This window comes from Scyliorhinus torazame, chromosome 16 (genome assembly GCF_047496885.1).
Source record: "Scyliorhinus torazame isolate Kashiwa2021f chromosome 16, sScyTor2.1, whole genome shotgun sequence".
In the NCBI taxonomy this organism is placed as follows: domain Eukaryota; kingdom Metazoa; phylum Chordata; class Chondrichthyes; order Carcharhiniformes; family Scyliorhinidae; genus Scyliorhinus; species Scyliorhinus torazame.
Genome location: NC_092722.1, coordinates 88,627,146 through 88,645,383, shown reverse-complemented (window position 1 = coordinate 88,645,383; position 18,238 = coordinate 88,627,146). Strand labels below are relative to the sequence as shown.

Genomic DNA, 18,238 nt, shown 5'->3' with positions numbered 1-18,238 from the left:
CCTGGTAAGATGGTGGCGCCCACGGGCCGCACGTGGTGGGAGTCGAATAAGATGGCGGCGGACTTCCGGTTGCGGTGATGCCTTGCTAGCCGCACGTTTCGGCGGCTCCAGCTCCGACGGACCTTCGGGCTCTTTTAAGAGCCCCAGCGGGAAATTTTTGGGCGATGCAACCCGGTGTGGGGTGAGTGAGAAGGGAGTCCCCCCACCAACGAAGGAGGAAAAAACCGGCGGCGGCGGCTGCAGCGCGAGGAATCGTCGACCAAAGAGACAGAAAGAGAGAAGTACAAATGGCGGCGGAGAAAGCGCAGGCGACATGGGGGCCGGAGCAGGATGAATTTTTGAGACGGTGCGTGGAGCTGCTGAAGAGGGAGGTGCTGACCCCGATGCTACAGGCAATTGAGGGGCTCAAGGAGACACAAAAGACCCAGGAGACAGAGCTCCGCGTGGTGGAGCAGAAGGTGACGGATAATGAGGACGAGATCCTGGGCCTGGCGGTTAAGACACAGACGCACGAGGCACTTTATAAAAAGTGCACTGAAAGGATCGAGGCCCTAGAAAACGGAGCACGAAGGAAGAACCTTCGGATACTGGGTCTCCCTGAGGGAGTGGAAGGAGTGGACTGTGGAGCTTATGCAAGTACGATGCTGAGCTCACTGATGGGTGCTGAGGCCCCTACGGGCCCCTTGGAGGTGGAGTGGGCACATCGGATCCCGGCGAGAAGACCAAAAGCGGGAGAACCACCCAGGGCGATAGTCGTACGATTTCACCGCCTTAAGGATAGAGAAGAGGTCCTGAGATGGGCCAAAAAGGTGCGGAGTAGCAGATGGGAGAATGCAGTGGTACGGGTGTACCAGGATTGGAGTGCGGAGGTGACGAGAAGGAGGGCGAGTTTTAACCGAGCCAAGGAGGTGTTGCATAAAAAGAAGGTGAAGTTCGGGATGCTGCAGCCGGCAAGACTATGGGTCACGTATCAGGAGAGACACCATTATTTCGAGACGGCGGAGGAAGCATGGTCCTTCATCAAAGAAGAGAAATTGGATCGGAACTGAGGGACTGATGCTGCAGGAAATGTTATTGTTAATGTTATGGTTGAAGTTAATTGAGAAGTAAATTGGGAAGGGGGGAGATATTGGGAAATGTGGGCGCCGGTGAGGGGGGAAAGACGGGACATAGATGGAGAATGAGGAAGGGGAGGGGGAGGGGAAAGGGAGCTGCGCCACAAGAGGCGGGTCAGGTAAAGGGATGTTCCCGCGCCAGAAAGAATATGGCGGGAAGACAGGCGCAAGGCGGATGGGAGTTCCCCACACGGGGGGGTCGAGGAGTGAGCAGGAGTAGCCGGGGTCAGTTGAAGTCAGCTGACTTACGGAAGTGATATGGGGGGAGCAATCATGCTAGAAAGAGATCTAGCGGGGGGGGGGGACAACTGGGTTGCTGCTGCGGAAAACCAAAAGGAAATGGCTAAAGAGTGGGTGGACGGGGATGCAATGCGACGCCTGGGGAGCGAGTGGGAGCGCGGAGGCGGGATATGGGACTGGCCTAGAGAAGGTAATGGCTAGTCGACACGGGAGGGGGGCAGGTAGCCCCCTAGTGAGGCTGATCACGTGGAACGTGAGAGGCCTGAACGGACCGATAAAAAGGGCCCGAGTGCTCGCGCATTTGAAAGGACTAAGGGCAGACGTGGTTATGCTCCAAGAGACGCACCTAAAGGTGGCGGACCAAGTTAGGTTAAGGAAAGGATGGATGGGACAGGTGTTCCACTCAGGACTAGACGCAAAGAACAGAGGGGTGGCCATTTTGGTGGGGAAACAGGTAGCATTTGAAGCAAAGAACATCGTAGCAGATAGCGGAGGTAGATATGTAATGGTGAGTGGCAGGCTGGAGGGAATGGAGGTCGTGTTGGTTCATGTATATGCCCCAAACTGGGACGATGCGGGATTTATGAGACGGATGCTGGGGCGTATACCGGACCTGGAGGTAGGAAACTTGATTTTAGGAGGGGACTTTAATACTGTGCTGGACCCGGGGCTAGATAGATCCAGCTCAAGGACCGGAAGAAGGCCGGCAGCGGCCAAGGTGCTTAAGGGGTTTATGGACCAAATGGGGGGAGTGGATCCATGGCGATTTCTTAGACCTAGGGCTAGGGAGTTCTCCTTCTTCTCCCATGTCCATAAAGTGTACTCCCGGATAGATTTTTTTGTCTTGGGAAGGTCGTTGAACTCTAGGGTGGAAGAAGCTGAATACTCAGCCATAGCGGTTTCGGACCATGCCCCACACTGGGTGGACCTGGAATTAGGAGAGGAAAGGGAGCAGAGAACACTCTGGCGATTAGATGTGGGATTGATGGCGGATCAGGGAGTTTGTGCAAGGGTGCGGGGGTGTATTGAGAGATACCTGGAGGTCAATGACGACGGCGAGGTTCCTGTGGGAGTGGTATGGGAAGCACTAAAAGTGGTGGTCAGAGGAGAGCTGATCTCCATTGGGGCCCACAAAAGGAAAACAGAGGCCAAGGAAAGGGAAAGATTACTGGGGGAGATTTTAAGGGTGGATAGGGAATTTGCAGAGACCCCGGAGGAGGGACTGTACAGGGAGAGGAGACGACTCCAGACGGAGTTTGACCTTCTGACCACCAGAAAGGCGGAGGTACTGTGGAGGAAGGCACAGGGGAGGAGGTATGAATATGGGGAAAAGGCTAGTCGCCTGCTGGCTCATCAATTGCAAAAGAGGACAGCAGCGAGGGAGATAGGAGGAATTAGAGACGAAAAGGGAGACACGGTGCGAAGAGCAGGAAAGATAAATGAGGTGTTCAAGACCTTTTATGAGGGACTGTATAGGTCTCAACCCCCAGAGGGAGAGGAGGGGATGCGGCAGTTCCTGGATCAATTGAGGTTCCCGAAAGGGGAGGAGCAGGAGGTGGTAGGCCTGGGGGCACCGATTGGGGTGGGCGAGGTTATTAAGGGACTGGGAAGCATGCAAGCAGGGAAGGCTCCGGGACCAGACGGGTTCCCGGTGGAATTTTACAGAAAATTTGTGGACTTGTTGGCCCCGTTGATGGCGAGGACATTCAATGAGGCCAGGGAAGGAGGGACTTTACCCCCGGCAATGTCGGAGGCGACGATATCGCTAATTTTGAAGAGGGATAAAGATCCGTTGCAGTGCGGGTCCTATAGAACTATTTCATTATTGAACGTGGACGCCAAATTGCTGGCAAAGGTACTGGCATCGAGGATAGAGGACTGTGTCCCGGGGGTGGTGCATGAAGACCAGACAGGGTTCGTAAAAGGGAGACAACTGAATGTTAACGTGCGACGACTATTAGGGGTGATAATGATGCCCCCAGTGGAGGAGGAGGCAGATATAGTGGCGGCAATGGATGCAGAGAAGGCATTTGATAGGGTGGAGTGGGAGTATTTATGGGAAGTGTTAAGGAGGTTTGGGTTCGGGAACGGGTTTATTAGCTGGGTCAAACTTCTTTATGGGGCTCCAACGGCAAGTGTAGTTACGGGTCGACAAAGATCGGGGTATTTCCGACTATATAGGGGAACAAGACAGGGATGCCCGCTGTCTCCATTGTTGTTCGCGTTGGCAATTGAACCTCTGGCCATGGCGTGAGAGACTCCAGGAAATGGAGAGGGGTGATTAGAGGGGGAGAAGAACACCGAGTCTCGCTATACACAGATGACCTATTGTTATACGTGTCGGACCCAGCGGGGGGGATGATAGAGGTTATGCAAATGTTGAGGGAGTTCGGGGATTTCTCGGGGTATAGGCTCAACATGGGGAAGAGTGAATTATTTGTGATACATCCAGGGGACCAGAGTAGAGAGATAGAAGGCCTGCCTCTAAGGCAAGTGGAAAGAAACTCCCGATACTTGGGGATTCAGATCGCTAGGAGCTGGGGAACCTTGCACAGACTTAATCTGACACGGCTGGTAGAACAAATGGAGGAGGACTTCAAGAGGTGGGACATGCAGCCTCTGTCACTGGCGGGCAGGGTGCAGGCAATTAAGATGATGGTCCTCCCGAGGTTCTTATTTGTATTTCAATGCCTCCCTATACTAATCACTAAGACCTTTTTCAATAAAATAGACAGGAGCATCACGAGCTTCGTGTGGGCAGGGAACGTTCCGAGAGTAAGGAGGGGGTTCCTTCAGCGTAGCAGGGACAGAGGAGGATTGGCACTACCGAACTTGGGTGATTACTATTGGGCCGCCAATGTGGCAATGATACGTAAATGGATGATGGAGGGTGAGGGAGCGGCGTGGAAAAGACTGGAGAGAAAGTCCTGTAAAGGGACGAGTTTAGAGGCGCTGGTGACGGCGCCGCTACCGTTCTCGGCAAAAAAGTTTACCACGAACCCGGTGGTGGCGGCAACATTGAATATCTGGGGACAGTGGAGGCGACAGAGAGGGGTGCGGGGAGCCCTGGTGGGGTCCCCAATTAGGAACAACCATAGGTTCGCCCCAGGAAGAATGGATGGAGGATTTCAGAGCTGGCACCAGTTGGGAATTAGGAGGGTGGGAGATTTATTTATAGATGGGACTTTTGCGAGCTTGGGAGCATTGGAGGAAAAGTATAAGTTGCCCCGGGGAAACCTCCTGAGATATATGCAGGTGAGGGCGTTTACTAGACAACAGGTGAGGGAATTTCCGCTGCTCCCGACACAGGGGATTCAGGACAGAGTACTTTCAGGGGGTGTGGGTCGGAGAGGGCAAGGTGTCAGAGATATACCGAGAGATGAGGGAAGAGGGGGAGGAGTTGGTGGGCGAACTAAAAGGAAAGTGGGAAGAAGAACTAGGGGAGGAGATAGAGGAGGGTATGTGGGCTGATGCCCTAAGCAGGGTAAATTCCTCTTCCTCGTGTGCCAGGCTTAGCCTGATTCAATTTAAGGTGCTACATAGAGCACACATAACGGGAGCAAGACTGAGCAGGTTCTTTGGAGTGGAGGACAAATGTGGGAGGTGCGGCGGGAGCCCGGCAAACCACGCACATATGTTTTGAGCGTGCCCGGCACTGGAGGGGTATTGGAAGGGAGTGACGGGAGTGATTTCGAAGGTGGTGAAGGCCCGGGTCAAACCAGGCTGGGGGCTAGCTCTATTTGGAGTTGCGGAAGATCCGGGAGTGCAGGAGGCGAAAGAGGCCGACGTTGTGGCCTTTGCGTCCCTAGTAGCCCGGCGTACGATCCTACTCATGTGGAAGGAGGTGAAACCCCCCGGACTGGAGGCCTGGGTAAACGATATGGCGGGGTTAGAACATAGAACATAGAACATAGAAAATACAGCACAGAACAGGCCCTTCGGCCCACGATGTTGTGCCGAACCTTTGTCCTAGATTAATCATAGATTATCATTGAATTTACAGTGCAGAAGGAGGACATTCGGCCCCCTGAGTCTGCACCGGCTCTTGGAAAGAGCACCCTACCCAAACTCAACACCTCCACCCAACACCAAGGGCAATTTGGACATTAAGGGCAATTTATCATTGGCCAATTCACCTAACCCGCACATCTTTGGACTGTGGGAGGAAACCGGAGCACCCGGTGGAAACCCACGCAGACACGGGGACGATGTGCAGACTCCGCACAGACAGTGACCCAAGCCGGAATCGAACCTGGGACCCTGGAGCTGTGAAGCAATTGTGCTATCCACAATGCTACCATGCTGCCGGGGTTCATCAAACTGGAGCAGATAAAGTTTGCCCTGAGAGGATCGGCTCAAGAGTTCACCAGGCGGTGGCAGCCATTTCTCGACTACCTAGGGGAACGTTAGAGGGAAGACAGATGACCAGCAGCAGCAACCCAGGGGGGGGGGGGGGGGAGTGGGGAGGGGGTGGGGGGTTTAGTTTAGTTTATGTCAAATGATTATGGGGTTTAATTATTTGTGTATTGTTAAACATTTCTTTACTGTTACGTTTGCTTTGTAAGAGGAGAAAAATTGTTGTTTAGGAAAAAATTTTCAATAAAATATATTTTTAAAAAAAGAAGAAGATGGCGGCACCTGACTATCCTGGGGAGAACAAGATGGCGGCGCCCACGGGCCGCACGTGGGATGGTTGGCTGCCGCGCGGCACAGGCGTGGGGCTGGCTGAGGGCGGTCGCTGGTGGTGTCCACGATGGGGCGGCCGTCTGCGGAATCCACCATGCACAGGAGGGGTGGGCCGTGCGGTCGGGGGCGTAGGCCTGGATGTTGCGCGAAGCGACCGTAAGCGAGCGCGCTAGCTTTTTGGTTTCCGCGAGGTCGAGCATGGACCGTTCTAAGAGGCGCTGGCGGATGTAATCGGACCCTACCCCGTAACAAAAGCGTCTCTCATGAGCAAGTTCAAGTGTTCCGTGGCCGAGACGGCCTGACAGTCACAGTCTGACTAGGGGAATTAGAGCGCGCCAGAAATCTTCCACTGACTCACCAGGAAGTTGACGACGAGTGGAGAGGCGGTGCCGGGCGTAGAGCGTGTTAGTCCGCTGAGCGTAGTTTTCCTTCAGTAGCGCCATGGCCTCTGCGTAGGTCGGCGCGTCCTGGACAAGTGGAAAGACGTTGGAGCTCAGCCGCGTGTAAAGGATCTGGAGCTTCTGAGCTTCCGGAATTGGGTCTGGCGCAGACCTGATGTAAGCTTCGAAAGAGGCTAGCCAATGTTCAACGTCCTTTTTGGCGTTGTCTGCTTGCGGATGCAGCTGCAGGTGATCCGGCTTGATGCGGAGGTCCATCTTCTGAAAAACTCTGTGTTATAAATTGATGCACGATCAATTACACAAAGACGAGAGTTGGATGTAATCGAGGCTTTATTACACTAAGATGTGTGGCCTCCTACAGCAGCTGGCGAAATGGCTGCTGTTCGGAGAGCACACATATTTATACTCCGCCTACTGGGCGGAGCCAGCAGGCAGGGATCTACCCCCGTACCTATAGTACAGGGGCCTTACCGTAAAGCACCTATATCAACATCCTATATATACAATATATAAATCAGTGGTGGCTACCACAAGTAATAAATAGCTTTGTTTTAAAACAAAGTCCAATGTTCTTTGTTCATATTAGCCCAATCAAAGAACATTACATCCATCTGAAGCTTCTGCCTCTGATTCAACAATCCCGGCACCGAATACCTCCTGGCCACCCGCAAAATCTCATCTACCAGCCTTGCCATCTCTGCTCAATCCTCCTTCCCCCTCTGTACCCGGATCGATATGAACTCTCCCCTAATCACTGCCTTGAGCACCTCCCATAGCGTGGCGGCCGAGACCTCACATGTATCATTGAGTTCCACATACCCCGAATGGTGGCCCTCACCCACTCACTCACCTCCTCATCCTCCAGCAACCCTACGTCCAGCCTCCACTGCGGGCGCTGGCCCACCCCCCCCGGTCCACTTGCAAGTCCAGCCAATGCGGCACGTGGTCTGACACCAATATCTTTTTTTTTTAATAAACATTTCATTGAGGTATTTTTGGTATAGTAACAACAACAAAATAAACAATATACATGAAACCATAAACATAGTGCAAAAGCCATTTACCTCTCGTACAGGTCCCACCCTTATTGACCCCCTACTCTAATCTAAACTATCCCCCCCCCCCCCCCCCCGTCTGCTGACGATTAATTTATCCGCAAAGAAGTCGACAAACGGTTGCCACCTCCGGGTGAACCCTAACAGTGACCCTCTCAAGGCGAACTTGATTTTCTCCAAACAGAGAAAGCTAGCCATGTCCGATAGCCAGGTCTCCGACTTCGGGGGCTGTGTGTCCCTCGAAGCTAATAGTATCCGTCTCCAGGCTACCAGGGAAGCAAAGGCCAGAACGTCTGCCTCTTTCTCCTCCTGCATACCAGAGTCTTCTGACATTCCGAAAATCGCCACCTCTGGAATCAGCGCCACCCTTGTTTTTAACACCGTGGACATGATGTCCGCAAACCCCTGCCAGAATCCCCTAAGCTTTGGACATGTCCAAAACATGTGGCATGGTTCGCCGGTCCTCCCGCACATTTTGCGCACCTGTCCTCCACCCCAAAGAATCTGCTCATCCAGGCCGCTGTCATGTGAGCCCGGTGAACGACCTTAAATTGTATCAGGCTGAGCCTGGCACATGTTGCGGACACGTTGACTCTACTCAACGCGTCTGCCCATAGACCATCCTCTATCTCATCTCCCAGCTCCTCCTCCCACTTGCGCTTCAGCTCCTCGGTCTGTGTCTCCTCTGACCCCATAAGTTCCTTATAAATGTCCGAGACGCTCCCTTCTCCTATCCACCCTCTGGAACCTACCCTGTCCTGAATCCCCCTTAGCAGTAGGAGTGGGAAGGTTGACACCTTTTTACGTAGGAAGTCCCGCACCTGCAGATATGTGAATTTGTTTCCCGTCGCCAACCCAAACTTTTCCTCCAACGCCCTCATACTCGGAAAGCTCCCCTCTATAAACATATCCCTCATCGTCTCAATCCCCGCTCTCCGCCATAACCGGAACCCCCCGTCCATACTCCCGGGGCAAACTGGTGATTATCACAGATTGGGGCCCAGACCGATGCTCCCACTGCTCCCACATGCCGCCTCCACTGGCCCCAAACTCTCAGGGCCGCCACCACCACTGGACTGGAGGAGTACCGTGCCAGCAGGAACAGCAGAGGCCCTGTTACCAACGCCCCCAAACTGGTGCCCTTACATGAAGCCGCCTCCATACGCACCCATGCCGACCCCTCCCCCACCACCCACTTCCTGATCATGGCTATATTCGCCGCCCAGTAATAGTTACAAAAATCTGGCAGCGCCAGCCCGCCCTCCCCCCGACTCCGCTCAAGCATTACCTTCCTTACTCGCGGGGTCTTGCCAGCCCAGACAAAGCCAGTGATCACTCTGTTGACCCACTTTAAAAAGGGCCGCGGAATAACAATGGGGAGACACTGAAATACAAATAGGAATCTCGAGAGGACCGTCATCTTCACCGTTTGCACCCTCCCAGCCAGAGACAACGGAAGAGCGCCCCATCTCCAAAAATCGTCCTCCATTTGGTTCACCAGCCGGCCAGATTCAATTTATGCAGCCGGTCCCATTCCCGCGCCACTTGCATACCTAAACGGCAGCTCTCCCAGTCGCCTTTCCTGTCCCCTCGCCTGGACCACAAACATCTCACTCTCTCCATTATTAAGCTCATACCCCGAAAACCGACCAAATTCCCCTCAAGCCCTCATGATTTCTTCCATGCCCTCTATTGGGTCCGAAACGTACAGAAGCAGGTCATCCGCATAGAGCGAAACCCCCCCCCACCCCACCGGACCAGTCCTCTCCAGCCCCTCGAGCCAGCGCAAACAACAGTGGGGAGAGGGGGCATCCTTGTCTCGTCCCCCGGTGCAGTCTAAAATAGTCCGATGTTGTCCTATTCGTCCCTACACTTGCCACGGGAGCCTGATACAGTAACCTGACCCAGTCAATAAAGCTCCGCCTGAATCCGAACCGTCCCAGTATCTCCCACACATAATCCTATTCTACCCGATCAAAAGCCTTTTCTGCATCCATTGTGATCACTACCTCCTCCTCCCTACCTTCCGGGGGCATCATGATCACATTTAACAGCCTTCTTACATTGGCCAACAACTGCCTACCCTTAACAAACCCCGTCTGGTCCTCCCCAATAACGTCCAGAACACAAACCTCAATCCTGGAGGACAAAATTTTGGCCAGCAACTTGGCATCGACATTCAACAGGGAGATCGACCTGTGGGACCCACACAGCTCCAGGCTCTTGTCCCACTTAAGAATCAGTGAAATCGTTGCCTGTGACATCGTCGGGGGCAACACCCCTCTTTCCCTTGCCTCATTGAACACCCTCAACAACACCAGTCCCAATACCCCAGAAAACGTTTTATAAAATTCCACTGGGTACCCATCCGGACCTGGGGCCTTACCCGCCTGCATAGTCTCCAAGCCCTCCACTATCTCTTCCAGCGCGATTGGGGCCCCTAGCCCTTCTACCCGCTCCCTGTGCACCTTTGGGAAATTCAATCCCTCCAAGAAGTGCCTCATCCCCTCCGGCCCCGTAGGGGATTCCGACAGCCTGCTGTAAAAATCCCTAAACGCCTTATTCACCCCTATTGAATCACCAACAGGTTCCCATCTCCGTCCTTTACTTTCCCTATTGTCGTGTTGGGTGTTCCGCTACACAAATGAACCAAAATGAGCAAGGGGCAGCACGGTAGCATTGTGGATAGCCCAATTGCTTCACAGCTCCAGGGTCCCAGGTTCAATTCCGGCTTGGGTCACTGTCTGTGCGGAGTCTGCACATCCTCCCCGTGTGTGCGTGGGTTTCCTCCGGGTGCTCCGGTTTCCTCCCACAATCCAAAGATGTGCAGGTTAGGTGGATTGGCCATGATAAAATTGCCCTTAGTGTCCAAAATTGCGCTTAGTGTTGGGTGGGGTTACTGGGTTATGGGGATAGGGTGGAGGTGTTGACCTTGGGTAGGGTGCTCTTTCCAAGAGCCGGTGCAGACTCGATGGGCCGAATGGCCTCCTTCTGCACTGTAGATTCTATGAAAAACGGTTGCAGATGGTACAACTCTATTTTATTATTCTTGATAACATCTACTGTATACTTCTGGCTGTGGTTCGTACATTACCCGTTAACCTGTGGACCCAGCCCTAACACTATCTTAGAGAGGCACTCAGCACATGGTGTATGTCTGAGTGGCACGCTGTGAGCTCTGTGCTCTGAGCTGTCTCCTGCTGGAATGAGCGGGAACTGTGGTGTTCCCTGTTTTATAGTGCGTGTGCTCTCACTGGTGATTGGCTGTGATGTTGTGTGTGTGTTGATTGGTCCATTGATCTGTCCATCAGTGTGTGTGTGTGATTGCACCATGATATGTTAATATGGATATCATGACATCCCCCCTTTTCACAAGAATGGTAATAAATATTGGTGTGTACTGAGTGCAGCTGAGTATGTGTGTGCAATATCTACAACATGTACATGAGGCTAAGCTATATACAGAGGAAGGTGTCAGGTGCAACATAGCAACGAGGTTGTACCATAAACAAAACAAGTGCAATCATCAAATATCGAAAGAGAACTCCTGGAACGACAAAAAGAGAAATACATTAACATTGTTGCACAACAATTCAGTGAGTCCAATGTGCTAACAGGCTCATAAGTCCAGCCTCGTAGGTGGGCGACGAATTCGGGTTGACCGCCTCAAGGGTGGGTCAGGATCCACCGGCTGAGGAATGGGCCTGGCCACGGGCGATAGAGGAATAGGCAGAGTGGCAGGAAGCTCACAACAAAGTCGACATCAGGGACAACAGGAGGGCGTGGCACCGGTGCATGATCACGTAGCGAGCGCTGAACCAGACGAAGGGCCCGCCGATTACGCAGGCGAATGGAGCCATCAGGCACGCGAATCCGGAACGAGCGGGGAGCCACGCGGCGGAGAACTTCGGCAGTTGCCGACCAGCCGCCCTCTGGTAGGTGGATGCGGACGTTGTCTCCAGGCGCCAAGGCAGGAAGATCAGTTGCCCGTGTGCCATGTGCCACCTTCTGCTGAGCACGCTGCTGTCGCATCCTTTGCAGTACTGGAGCATGGTCGGGTGTAGGAACAAGAATGGATGGCACAGTGGTCCTGAGGGCGCGACCCATCAACAGCTGGGCTGGCGAGAGGCCCGTGGACAGCGGGGCCGAGCGATAGGCCAGCAGGGCTAAACAGAAGTCAGATCCGGCATCAGCAGCCTTGCAGAGGAGCCGCTTCACGATGTGAACGCCCTTTTCCGCCTTGCCATTTGACTGGGGATGCAGAGGGCTGGACGTCACGTGTGTGAAGCCATATGAAGCGGCAAAAGAAGACCATTCTTGGCTCGCAAAACAGGGCCCATTGTCCGACATGACGGTAAGCGGAATGCCATGGCGAGCGAAGGTTTCCTTACATGCTCTGATTACAGCTGATGATGTCAAGTCGTGCAGGCGTATGACCTCCGGATAATTTGAAAAATAGTCAATTATGATTACGTAGTCCCTGCCGAGCACATGAAAAAGGTCCACACCCACCTTCGCCCAGGGGGACGTTACCAACTCATGGGGCTGAAGCGTCTCAGGGGGTTGCGCCGGCTGAAACCTTTGGCAGGTGGGGCAGTTGAGCACCATTTTGGCGATGTCGTCGCTGATGCCTGGCCAGTATACAGCTTCTCGGGCCCTCCACCTACACTTTCCAACCCCGAGATGGGCTTTGTGTAATTGTTCGAGGACCAGTCTGTGCATGCTGTGTGGGTTCACAATCCGGTCCAACTTTAGAGGACACCATCTGTGGTGTTGGGTGCTCTGAGGTACAGATGAACCAACACGGTTGCAATTGGTACAACGCTGTTTTATTCCAACTTGTTATTTACAGATCTGTCTTGATACTCCGCACGTGGTGACTCTCTGAGTGTGTTGTTAATCAGGTCCTGTCCTTGTCCTGGTCTCCAGATGGACTGACCACCAGGTGTCGTGTTTGTCTTATACTGTCTCGGTCCTTGTCTGTGATTGGCTGTCGTGTTATGTGTGCTAATTGGTCTGTTGGTCTGTCTATCATGATGTGTGTGTTTGAATATCATGACATCCTCCCTTTTTTACAAGATTATGTGCCTACGTGGTTATAAATATGAATGTGTCCTGAGTGCAGCTAAAAGTGTGTGTGCGTGATATTTACAGCATGTACATGTGGCGTAACTATATACATGGGGCGATGTCGGGTGTGTCATGCTAACGAGATTGTACCATAACAAAACAAGAAAAAAACTTTGAAGTGTGATCCGGTCAAACGAGATCTGGAATGATAAAACAGTAACATGTTACAATACAATAGTTGCTAAACTTTGACGTGTGAACAGTCTCATAAGTCCAGTCTAGTAGGTGTGCGATGAATTCGGGTTGACCGCCTCAAGGGTGGGTCGAGAACCACCGGCTGAGGTGCGAGCCTGGCCACGGGTGGCGATGGAAGGGGCATGGTCTGTGGCAGCTCCACAAAGTCACTATCAGGAACCAGTGGAGGACATAGCGTCTGTGTAGGGTCCCGTTGCGAGCGTGGAAGGAGGCGAAGGGCTCGCCGATTGCGCCTACGCACGGATCCATCCGGCATGCGGACCAGGAACGAGCGGGGAGCCACACGTCGGAGAACTTCGGCAGGTGCTGACCAGCCACCATCTGGTAGATGAATGCGGACTTTGTCTCCAGGGGCCGGGGGGAGAGATCAGTTGCCCTTGTGTCGTACAAACCCTTCTGGCGATCACGCTGCAGTTGCATCCTATGCAGTACCGAAGCATGGTCTGTTGTTGGTGCCAGGATGGAAGGCACAGTTGTTCTGAGGGTGCGACCCATCAGCAGCTGTACTGGCGAGAGACCCGTGGCTAGCGGGGCCGAGCGATAGGCCAGCAGGGCGAGGTGAAAGTCCGATCCGGCAGCAGCAGCCTTGCAGAGGAGCTGCTTGGCAATGTGAACGCCCTTCTCCGCCTTTCCATTGGACTGGGGATGCAGAGGGCGGGACGTCACGTGTGTGAAGCCATACGAGGCTGCAAAGGACGACCATTCATGGCTGGCAAAACAGGGCCCATTGTCCGACATGACAGTCATCGGAATGCCGTGGCGAGCAAGGCCCTGATGACAGCAGACGACGTCAGATCATGTACAGAGAACATAGAGAATACAGCACAGAACAGGCCCTTCGGCCCACGATGTTGTGCCGAACCTTTGTCCTAGATTAATCATAGATTATCATTGAATTTACAGTGCAGAAGGAGGCCATTCGGCCCTTTGAGTCTGCACCGGCTCTTGGAAAGAGCACCCTACCCAAACTCAACACCTCCACCCAACACCAAAGGCAATTTTGGACACTAAGGGCAATTTATCATGGCCAATCCACCTAACCTGCACATCTTTGGACTGTGGGAGGAAACCGGAGCACCCGGAGGAAACCCACGCAGACACGGGGAGGACGTGCAGACTCCACACAGACAGTGACCCAAGCCGGAATCAAACCTGGGACCCTGGAGCTGTGAAGCAATTGTGCTATCCACAATGCTACCGTGCTGCCCTTAAGAACAAATAAATCTACACTATATCATTTTACCGTAATCCATGTACCTATCCAATAGCTGCTTGAAGGTCCCTAATGTTTCCGACTCAACTACTTCCACAGGCAGTGCATTCCATGCCCCCACGACTCTCTGGGTAAAGAACCTACCTCTGATATCCCTCCTATAACTTCCACCTTTCACCTTAAATTTATGTCCCCTTGTAATGGTTTGTTCCACCCGGGAAAAAGTTTCTGACTGTCTACTCTATCTATTCCCCTGATCATCTTATAAACCTCTATCAAGTCGCCCCTCATCCTTCTCCGTTCTAATGAGAAAAGGCCTAGCACCCTCAACCTTTCCTCGTAAGACCTACTCTCCATTCCAGGCATATGACTTGTGGGTAATTGGAGAAGTAGTCCACTATGATGACATAGTCCATGCCAAGCGCGTGAAATAGGTCGACACCCACCTTCGCCCAGGGGGACGTCACCAGCTCATGGGGCAGAAGCATCTCAGGAGGTTGCGCCGGCTGAAACCTTTGGCAGGTTGTGCAGTTGAGCACCATGTTGGCAATATCGTCACTGATGCCCGGCCAGTATACCGCTCCTCGAGCCCTCCGTCTGCACTTCTCGACCCTCAAGTGGCCTTCGTGTATTTGATTGAGAACCAGCTGGCGCATACTGTGCGGAATGACGATCCTGTCTAACTTCAGAAGGATCCCATCAATGGTGGCTAGGTCGTCCCGTACATTATAGAACTGCGGGCACTGCCCTTTGAGCCATCCTCCCGTCATGTGGCGCATCACTCGCTGTAAAAGGGGGTCGGCCGCTGTCTCTCTGCGTATGCGGGACTGACTGGAGTCGTTAGCCGGCAGATTTGCCGCTGTCAAGGCCACCTGTGCCTCGACCTGACATACGAACCCCTCCGCATCTGGTGGTGTACTCACTGCTCGGGATAGGGCATCCGCCACGATGAGGTCCTTCCCTGGAGTGTAGACCAGTTGGAAATCATACCTCCTGAGTTTAAGTAGGATGCGCTGGAGACGAGGGGTCATGTCGTTCAGGTCCTTGTTTATTATGTTGACCAGGGGGCGGTGATCATTTTCGACCGTGAATCGTGGAAGACCATATACTTAATCGTGGAACTTGTCCAAACCAGTTAGCAAGCCCAGGCATTCTTTTTCGATTTGCGCGTAGCGCTGCTCTGTGGGGGTCATAGACCGTGATGCATAGGCAACCGGGGCCCATGACGACGTGTCATCCCTCTGCAGGAGCACTGCTCCAATGCCGGATTGGCTGGCATCAGTTGAGATTTTGGTGGGACGAGACGTGTCGAAGAACGCCAACACTGGTGCCGTGGCAAGTTTGTGTTTGAGCTTCTCCCATTCCAGCTGGTGTGTGTGTTGCCACTGGAAGTCTGTAGATTTTTTTACGAGATGGCACAGAGCCGTTGTGTGGGAGGCAAGGTTTGGAATGAATTTCCCGAGGAAGTTGACCATGCCCAGGAATCGTAGTACAGCCTTCTTGTCGGCCGGCCGCGGCATGGCTGTGATGGCGCTCACCTTGTCTGCATCCGGACGGACCCCTGACCAGGAGATGTGGTCCCCCAGGAACTTCAATTCGGTCTGGCCAAAGGAGCACTTGGCTCGGTTGAGGCGCAGGCCGTTTTCCCGTATGCGGGCAAAAACGCGTTGGAGACGATGTATGTGCTCCTGCGGTGTGGTGGACCATCTCATATTTGGATTGGTTCTCGCCTTCCGCGAACACCAATGAGTTGTATACATCGATGGTGTGCTGACCTGCGGTAGTGAGGAGCATGGCAATCTTTGTTTTGTCCGAGGCACCCTGTTTTTCGTTGGCTCGCATGTACAGTTCAAATCGCTGCTTGAAGAGCTTCAAGTTGGTGCCCAGGTTCCCAGCGACTTGCAACTGCTGCGGTTTGTTGTGTGTGTCCATGGCTCAGGATGGCAGATTTGCCGGCAGGTATCGATCCACTCACTTGGTACCATGTGGTCGATTTCGGCGTGAGAACAGCTGGTGAGTCAGTTTCAGCGGGAGCATTACGGAAGTGGCTGCTGGGAGGTAAGTCAACCTTTAAAAGCACTTGTCTTTGCAGGGGCAGGCCAGTCGATTTCGGCGGGAGAATCAGCTGGTGAGTCAGTTTCAGCGGGAGCATTGCGGAAGGAGGTTGCTGGGAGGTAAGTCAACCTTTAAAAGCACTTGTCTTTGCAGGGGCAGGCCAGTCGATTTCGGCGGGAGTGGAGCTGGCTGGTTAGTCAATTTCAGCAGGAGCTGAGAATTTTTCTTTTTTTAAATTAGTTTTTTAGGCGGGAACAGGAAGTCGACCCGCGGACGTCTGGGAAGACCCTCACCAATAAATTTTGGTGGAGAGGAAACCCGAGACACTACACGTGTAGTGTCTCCCACCCGCCCTCCTCCTCTAATCTAATAATAAAACCCATTGGTCTGAGGTAAGTACCATATTTTATTATATTATTATTATTTTTTATAAACATTTAATTTAGTTGTTAGCCAGATCTTGGTAGAAAGTAAGAGGAATGGCAGGGAAGGGAGTGCAATGTTCCTCCTGCAGGATGTTTGAGGTGAGGGATGCAGTTTGTGTCCCTGCTGATTTTACCTGCAGGAAGTGCTGCCATCTCCAGCTCCTCCAAGACCGAGTTAGGGAACTGGAGCTGGAGTTGGAAGAACTTCGGATCATTCGGGAGGCAGAAGGGGTCATAGATAGCAGCTTCAGGGAATTAGTTACACCAAAGATTGGAGATAGGTGGGTAACTGTAAGAGGGACTGGGAAAAAGCAGTCAGTGCAGGGATCCCCTGCGGTCGTTCCCCTGAGAAACAAGTATACCGCTTTGGATACTTGTGGGGGGGACGACTTACCAGGGGTAAGCCATGGGGTATGGGTCTCTGGCACGGAGTCTGTCCCTGTTGCTCAGAAGGGAAGGGGGGAGAGGAACAGAGCATTAGTAATTGGGGACTCTATAGTCAGGGGCACAGATAGGAGATTTTGTGGGAGCGTGAGAGACTCACGTTTGGTATGTTGCCTCCCAGGTGCAAGGGTACGTGATGTCTCGGATCGTGTTTTCCGGGTCCTTAGGGGGGAGGGGGAGCAGCCCCAAGTCGTGGTCCACATTGGCACTAACGACATAGGTAGGAAAGGGGACAAGGATGTCAGGCAGGCTTTCAGGGAGCTAGGATGGAAGCTCAGAACTAGAACAAACAGAGTTGTTATCTCTGGGTTGTTGCCCGTGCCACGTGATAGTGAGATGAGGAATAGGGAGAGAGAACATTTAAACACGTGGCTACAGGGATGGTGCAGGCGGGAGGGATTCAGATTTCTGGATAACTGGGGCTCTTTCTGGGGAAGGTGGGACCTCTACAGACAGGATGGTCTACATCTGAACCTGAGGGGCACAAATATCCTGGGGGGGAGATTTGTTAGTGCTCTTTGGGGGGGTTTAAACTAATGCAGCAGGGGCATGGGAACCTGGATTGTAGTTTTAGGGTAAGGGAGAATGAGAGTATAGAGGTCAGGAGCACAGATTTGACGTTGCAGGAGGGGGCCAGTGTTCAGGTAGGTGGTTTGAAGTGTGTCTACTTCAATGCCAGGAGTATACGAAACAAGGTAGGGGAACTGGCAGCATGGGTTGGTACCTGGGACTTCGATGTTATGGCCATTTCGGAGACATGGATAGAGCAGGGACAGGAATGGATGTTGCAGGTTCCGGGGTTTAGGTGTTTTAGTAAGCTCAGAGAAGGAGGCAAAAGAGGGGGAGGTGTGGCGCTGCTAGTCAAGAGCAGTATTACGGTGGCGGAGAGGATGCTAGATGGGGACTCTTCTTCCGAGGTAGTATGGGCTGAAGTTAGAAACAGGAAAGGAGAGGTCACCCTGTTGGGAGTTTTTTATAGGCCTCCTAATAGTTCTAGGGATGTAGAGGAAAGGATGGCGAAGATGATTCTGGATATGAGCGAAAGTAACAGGGTAGTTATTATGGGAGACTTTAACTTTCCAAATATTGACTGGAAAAGATATAGTTCGAGTACAATAGATGGGTCGTTTTTTGTACAGTGTGTGCAGGAGGGTTTCCTGAAACAATATGTTGACAGGCCAACAAGAGGCGAGGCCACGTTAGATTTGGTTTTGGGTAATGAACCAGGCCAGGTGTTGGATTTGGAGGTAGGAGAGCACTTTGGGGACAGTGACCACAA

At 52.8% G+C, this 18,238-nt stretch overlaps 1 protein-coding gene across 2 annotated transcripts in view; it reads right to left on the bottom strand.

The window, feature by feature from the left end:
• Window positions 1–18,238, bottom strand: part of LOC140392934 (tumor necrosis factor receptor superfamily member 5-like) — a 171,283-nt gene that overhangs the window by 142,767 nt on the left and 10,278 nt on the right. The window lies entirely within an intron of this gene.